Genomic DNA, 6,458 nt, shown 5'->3' with positions numbered 1-6,458 from the left:
CACAAACTTGACATGAGCCAACAGTGTGACGCGGCAGCTAAAAAAGCCAATGCAATTCTGGGCTGCATCAATAGGAGTATAGCATCTAGATTAAGGGAAGTAATAGTGTCACTGTATTCTGCTCTGGTCAGACCTCACCTGGAGTACTGTGTCCAGTTCTGGGCACCACAGTTCAAGAAGGACACTGACAAGCTGGAACGTGTCCAGAGGAGGGCAACCAAAATGGTCAAAGGCCTGGAAACGATGCCTTATGAGGAACGGCTAAGGGAGCTGGGCATGTTTAGCCTGGAGAAGAGGAGGTTAAGGGGTGATATGATAGCCATGTTCCAATATATAAAAGGATGTCACATAGAGGAGGGAGAAAGGTTGTTTTCTGCTGCTCCAGAGAAGCGGACACGGAGCAATGGATCCAAACTACAAGAAAGAAGATTCCACCTAAACATTAGGAAGAACTTCCTGACAGTAAGAGCTGTTCGACAGTGGAATTTGCTGCCAAGGAGTGTGGTGGAGTCTCCTTCTTTGGAGGTCTTTAAGCAGAGGCTTGACAACCATATGTCAGGAGTGCTCTGATGGTGTTTCCTGCTTGGCAGGGGGTTGGACTCGATGGCCCTTGTGGTCTCTTCCAACTCTATGATTCTATGATTCTATGCTTAAAATTCTACAAGGCAGGCTTAAGCAGTATGTGGACCGAGAACTCCCAGAAGTGCAAGCTGGATTTAGAAGAGGCAGAGGAACTAGAGACCAAATTGCAAACATGCGCTGGATTATGGAGAAAGCTAGAGAGTTCCAGAAAGACATCTACTTCTGCTTCATTGACTATGCAAAAGCCTTTGACTGTGTCAACCACAGCAAACTATGGCAAGTTCTTAAAGAAATGGGAGTGCCTGATCACCTCATCTGTCTCCTGAGAAATCTCTATGTGGGGGGAGGCCGCTAGGGGCGCCTTGGAAGATGGCCGACAATACCATCTCTCCAGCTTACACGAGGTAATTAAGGGGCTGATGATGGGAGTAAATCAGCCTCCCACATTCTTCCCGGTGGAAGGGAAGATGCAGCCTCGTCCGCAGTTGCCCATAAATCACTCCCGAGCTCGAAAGAAGGAGGGCGTGAGGGCACTGGACGGAAAGCCCTCAAGTGAGTTTGGATCTCCCGGACACTGTCTCTGAGAGCGACTCTAGTTGCATTACTTAAGATAAAAAATTGGATATAAAAGTTATTGCACATGCTTCGAGCGAAGAAAAGGGTATGTTAGCTGGTAATTAAGCCTGCCACTGAGAAGGTAAGAGTGATGGAATGGACTGGACAGAAGATAACATCAAAGAATAACATCTATGCTGGTATGTTGAAACGGAACGGAAAGGGGGGAGGGAACTTTTTCTTTTTTTTATTACAATATTACCTAACAACCCCCACCCCAGAAGAACCGTCATACAACTTATAACAAGTGAGATTGGAAAATAAACTGTGTGGAAATAAAAATATCACCTAAAGCCTTTGTTTTTTGAAAGATCTGGAAAGAAAATAAAAGGCTCTGTTGTGACACAGTTTTTAATTGGGATCCGCCATTATGAGACAGACTTTGTTGCGAAATTAATAGGCACGGGGGGGGGGAGCCACTACTCTGTTATCATGTTTGTATTCTAAGTTCGACTTGGCAAAATCTTCCCTGGAAAGCCTAATTTATGATGCAACCTGTCTGGGAAAATTAATGAGCAAACGCCTAGATTTTATTTCATCGGAACTGAGAATGATGGCGTCTGCCGCTCAAGGAGGACTTTTGGATCAGTGTGTGATTTATTGCAAACAAAAGACTTACCAGCTTTAAAAAAAAGGGAGAGCCTTACAAAGTTCACACAGAAGCATAATATTGCTTACTTTAACTCGCCTGTGAAAACAACTCAGAGGCTATTAAGAAGAAAAAGGATAACAACAAGAAGTTTGAAAGATGGGACTGGTGAACACTAAAAGCAGCAGAAACTTGACATGAGCCAACAGTGTGACGCGGCAGCTAAAAAAGCCAATGCAATTCTGGGCTGCATCAATAGGAGTATAGCATCTAGATCAAGGGAAGTAATAGTGTCACTGTATTCTGCTCTGGTCAGACCTCACCTGGAGTACTGTGTCCAGTTCTGGGCACCACAGTTCAAGAAGGACATTGACAAACTGGAACGTGTCCAGAGGAGGGCAACCAAAATGGTCAAAGGCCTGGAAACGATGCCTTATGAGGAACGGCTAAGAGAGCTGGGCATGTTTAGCCTGGAGAAGAGGAGGTTAAGGGGTGATATGATAGCCATGTTCCAATATATAAAAGGATGTCACATAGAGGAGGGAGAAAGGTTGTTTTCTGCTGCTCCAGAGAAGCGGACACGGAGCAATGGATCCAAACTACAAGAAAGAAGATTCCACCTAAACATTAGGAAGAACTTCCTGACAGTAAGAGCTGTTCGACAGTGGAATTTGCTGCCAAGGAGTGTGGTGGAGTCTCCTTCTTTGGAGGTCTTTAAGCAGAGGCTTGACAACCATATGTCAGGAGTGCTCTGATGGTGTTTCCTGCTTGGCAGGGGGTTGGACTTGATGGCCCTTGTGGTCTCTTCCAACTCTATGATTCTATGATTCTATGAAATATGAGATGACTGAACCCTTACTGAACTCGAAGCATGGGAATCCCCAACAAAAATATATAATTTGGCAAAATATTTGGACTTTATGATATGTATTGGTATAATTTGGAATAATAAATGTGATATGATTGGATTGTTAAATGGAAAACTTAATAAAAGTTATTTTTTTAAAAAAAGAGAAATCTCTATGTGGGACAAGAAGCTACAGTTAGAACTGCATATGGAACAACAGTTCCATACAGTTAGAACTGCATATGGTTCAAAATTGGGAAAGGAGCACGACAAGGCTGTATATTGTCTTCCTGCTTATTTAACTTATGCAGAATTCATCATGCAAAAGGCTGGGCTGGATGAATCCCTAGCCGGAATTAAGATTGCCGGAAGAAATATGAACAACCTCAGATATGCAGATGACACAACCTTGATGGCAGAAAGTGAGGAGGAATTAAAGAACCTTTCAATGAGGGTGAAAGAGGAGAGCGCAAAATATGGTCTGAAGCTCAACATCAAAAAAACGAAGATCATGGCCATTGGTCCCATCACCTCCTGGCAAATAGAAGGGGAAGAAATGGAGGCAGTGAAAGATTTTACTTTCTTGAGCTCCATATCACTGCAGATGGTGACAGCAGTCACGAAATTAAGACGCCTGCTTCTTGGGAGAAAAGCAATGACAAACCTAGACAGCATCTTAAAAAGTAGAGACATCACCTTGCCAACAAAGGTCCATATAGTAAAAGCTATGATTTTCCCAGTAGTGATGTAGGGAAGTGAGAGCTGGACCATAAAGAAGGCTGATCACCGAAGAATTGATGCTTTTGAATTATTGTGCTGGAGGAGACTCTTGAGAGTCTCATGGACTGCAAGAAGATCAAACCTCTCCATTCTGAAGGAAATCAGCCCTGAGTGCTCACTGGAAGGACAGATCCTGAAGCTGAGACTCCAATACTTTGGCCACCTCATGAGAAGAGAAGACTCCCTGAAAAAGACCCTGATGTTGGGAAAGATTGAGGGCACAAGGAGAAGGGGACGACAGAGGACGAGATTATTGGACAGTGTTCTCGAAGCTACCAGCATGAGTTTGACCAAACTGCGGGAGGTAGTGGAAGACAGGAGTGCCTGGCGTGCTCTGGTCCATGGGGTCACGAAGAGTCGGACACGACTAAACGACTAAACAACAATCCTTTGGCATAGGGTTTGCCTGTTTGTCCAATACAGAGAGCTGAAGGGCACTGCTTGCATTTGATGGCATACACAATGTTTTAAGATGAGCATTTAAATACGCCTGAGATGGTATGTTTGATGTTGTTGGGGCCAGTAATGGTGTTGTCTGGGTTTATGTGGCAGCAAAGTTGGCATCTGGGTTTATTGCAGGCTCTGGTACCAGTGTCCATGTTAAGTCTGGTTGTTGTATTATTGTGGGTGAGGAGTTATTTAAGATTGGGTGGCTGTCTGTAGGCAATGAAAGGTCCCCCTCCCAGAGCTTGAGAAAGAGAACTGTCATTGTTTAGGAGAGGTTGTAAATCTCTGATGATGCAATGAGCTGTTTTAACTTTGGAGCTGTATGTGGTTACCAGTGGTGTTCTGTTTTGTTTTGAATCTGTCTTGCAGCAAGTTTGTTGTTTAACTTCATCAGGAGGATAGTTTAGTTCCAAAAAGGTTTGTTGTAGATCCCTTAGGTGAGAATCCCTGTCTGTAGAGTTGGAACAGATGTGGCTGTAACGTAGAGCCTGGCTATATACAATTGTTTGTTTGGTATGTTTGGTATGGTAGCTGGAAGCATGCAGATATGTTTGTCGGTCAGTTGGTTTTCGGTATAAGGTGGTGTCTATATGCCCACTCTGTATTTTTATAGTAGTGTCCAGAAAATGTATTTCTTGCATAGATTGGTTCATTGTTAGGTTGATGGTGGGGTGAAAGTCATCGAATGTCTGGTGGAAGGCGTCCAGGGTCTGCTGACCATGTGTCCAGATAATAAAAATATTGTCAATGTATTGCAGGTACAAGAGAGGTTTGAGTGGGTAGGAGTTTAGGAAGCGTTGTTCCAAATCTGCCATGAAGATGTTGGCATACTGTGGGGCCATGTGGGTGCCCATTCCCGTGCTGCTGATCTGGAGGAACAGGTCATCTCCAAATCTGAAGTGGTTGTGGGTGAGAACAAAATGGCAGAGTTTGGTAGCAAAGTCCACTGTGATTTGATCAGAGATGGTGTTCCTTATAGCTTGTAATCCATCGTTCTGTGGGATGTTGGTGTACAGGGATTCCACATACATAGTGGCTAGTATAGTATTGTTAGGTAGCTTGTTCGAAGATTGTATTTTCCTCAGAAAGTCTGTAGTGTCACATATTTAGCTAGGAGCGCTGATGGCATATGGTTTCAGAACAGAGTCCATATATCCAGAAATGCCCACTGTGATAGTGCAGATACCTGAGATGATGGGGCGTCCTAAGGCAGTGGCTTTCAACCAGTGTGCCATGGCACCCTGGGGTGCCTTGAATGATGGTCAGGGGTGCTGCGGGCAACACTAGACTCTGTCCCTCTTTCCTTCCTTCCTTCCCTCCCTCCCTCCTTTGATGCCCTCTTGCTTCTCTGCCTCCCAACAGCTTGCACAGCTGTTTATTGCAGCAGCTCTGCCTACAAGCTCTGCAGGCAAATGATGCCTCTCTTTGGGGCAGAGGGGCACCTCAGAGACCAGGGGTGGCTGCCCAGAGGACCCCCAAGGAGAGGGGGAGGAGCCTGAGGGAACACTCCACAAGGGTGTTTGAAAAGGGTTGAGGGGCTGCCAGTTCTGCAGGCAAGGGGTGACCTAACTGGACTTCTGAGCCCCATGGGGGTCCTGCAGAAAGAAGGTAGTTAGTCAAGGGAGCTGTGGACCCAAGAAGGTTGAAAACCTCTGCTCTATCACACAGTATAAAGACTGGGCAGAAACTGTAAGTCCCTTGCCTTCCCAGGGCTTGTGCACGGTGGAATTCAATGTGGATTTGAAGCTGCTTGGATTCTCCAATTTTGGCAGCAGCAGCAGCAGCTTCACAATAAACTCCATCCAAGTGGCATCCTGCGCTCCCCCCGCCCCCATAGGGATTTTCCAGATCAACAGCTAATACAACATGGGGAGAAAATCCAGTGTTGAAGTGCATGTTTCCCTGGGGGAGGTCTATTACCACACCCTCTACTGCTATGTTATTTCCTTTAGTCTGACGGGAAGGATGCGATTTACTAAAACAGCTCGCCTGGCTTGGAGTGATACACGGATAGCGACGCGCACACTTTTTGAGCGAATCTGGCATATAGAAAAACCTTTTATTTCAAGGTTGTTGGTTTAAAAAGAACATTCAAAAGCATGCATGCCTAGGTCAACCATTCCCTGGGTTCAGATTTCAGGTTTCCGGACCATATTGTGGGCAAGGAAGGGCCCGCAGCGCGCCTCGAGGGCGAGGGGCGGGAGCCCCGAGGAAGGCCGCCGGTGGCCTTTCGTGGTCGCGGAGGGGCCCGGCAGGGAAGGCGGCGCCTGGCCGGGCCAGGAACCGAGCGGCGCTGATCCCGCGGAAAGGACTTGGGCCGCCGCCTCGCTTCCCCTCCGGCCAAGGCAGCGCCGCGGCGGGACTCCCTCGCAGCAGCAGCAGCCGCCGCGCGCCCAGGGCCAAGCAGCCGCCTCCCGGCCCTCCGCCTCCTTCTCCCCGGAAGCCAGGCCTCGACGCAATCCCGCGGCCGCTCTGCCCTTTCCCGCTCTTCGCTCGCTGCGCAGGCGCCCCGGAAGCCCCGCCCTCGCTCGTCACTGGGCGTCGCCCCGCCGCCCCGCCCCTGCCCGCCTTCGCTCGCTCGCGCGTGCGTGCGTGCGT

The 6,458-nt window shown here is 47.4% G+C and overlaps 1 long non-coding RNA gene across 1 annotated transcript; it reads right to left on the bottom strand.

Moving 5' to 3' along the window:
• Nucleotides 1-348: 348 nt before the first annotated feature.
• On the bottom strand, nucleotides 349-2,786 carry LOC308473177. Its single transcript, XR_013983962.1, has 3 exons — nucleotides 2,635-2,786; nucleotides 1,813-1,977; nucleotides 349-1,774 (listed from the first exon to the last, which is right to left on the bottom strand). It is a non-coding gene; the product is annotated as an uncharacterized lncRNA (long non-coding RNA).
• Between the last annotated feature and the right edge of the window lie 3,672 nt (nucleotides 2,787-6,458).

The sequence above is a fragment of the Podarcis pityusensis genome, assembly GCF_964106645.2.
Source record: "Podarcis pityusensis genome assembly, chromosome: 3".
Classification (NCBI taxonomy): domain Eukaryota; kingdom Metazoa; phylum Chordata; class Lepidosauria; order Squamata; family Lacertidae; genus Podarcis; species Podarcis pityusensis.
Note: the sequence above shows the minus strand (reverse complement) of the source record. Positions and strands in the feature narration are given on the sequence as shown.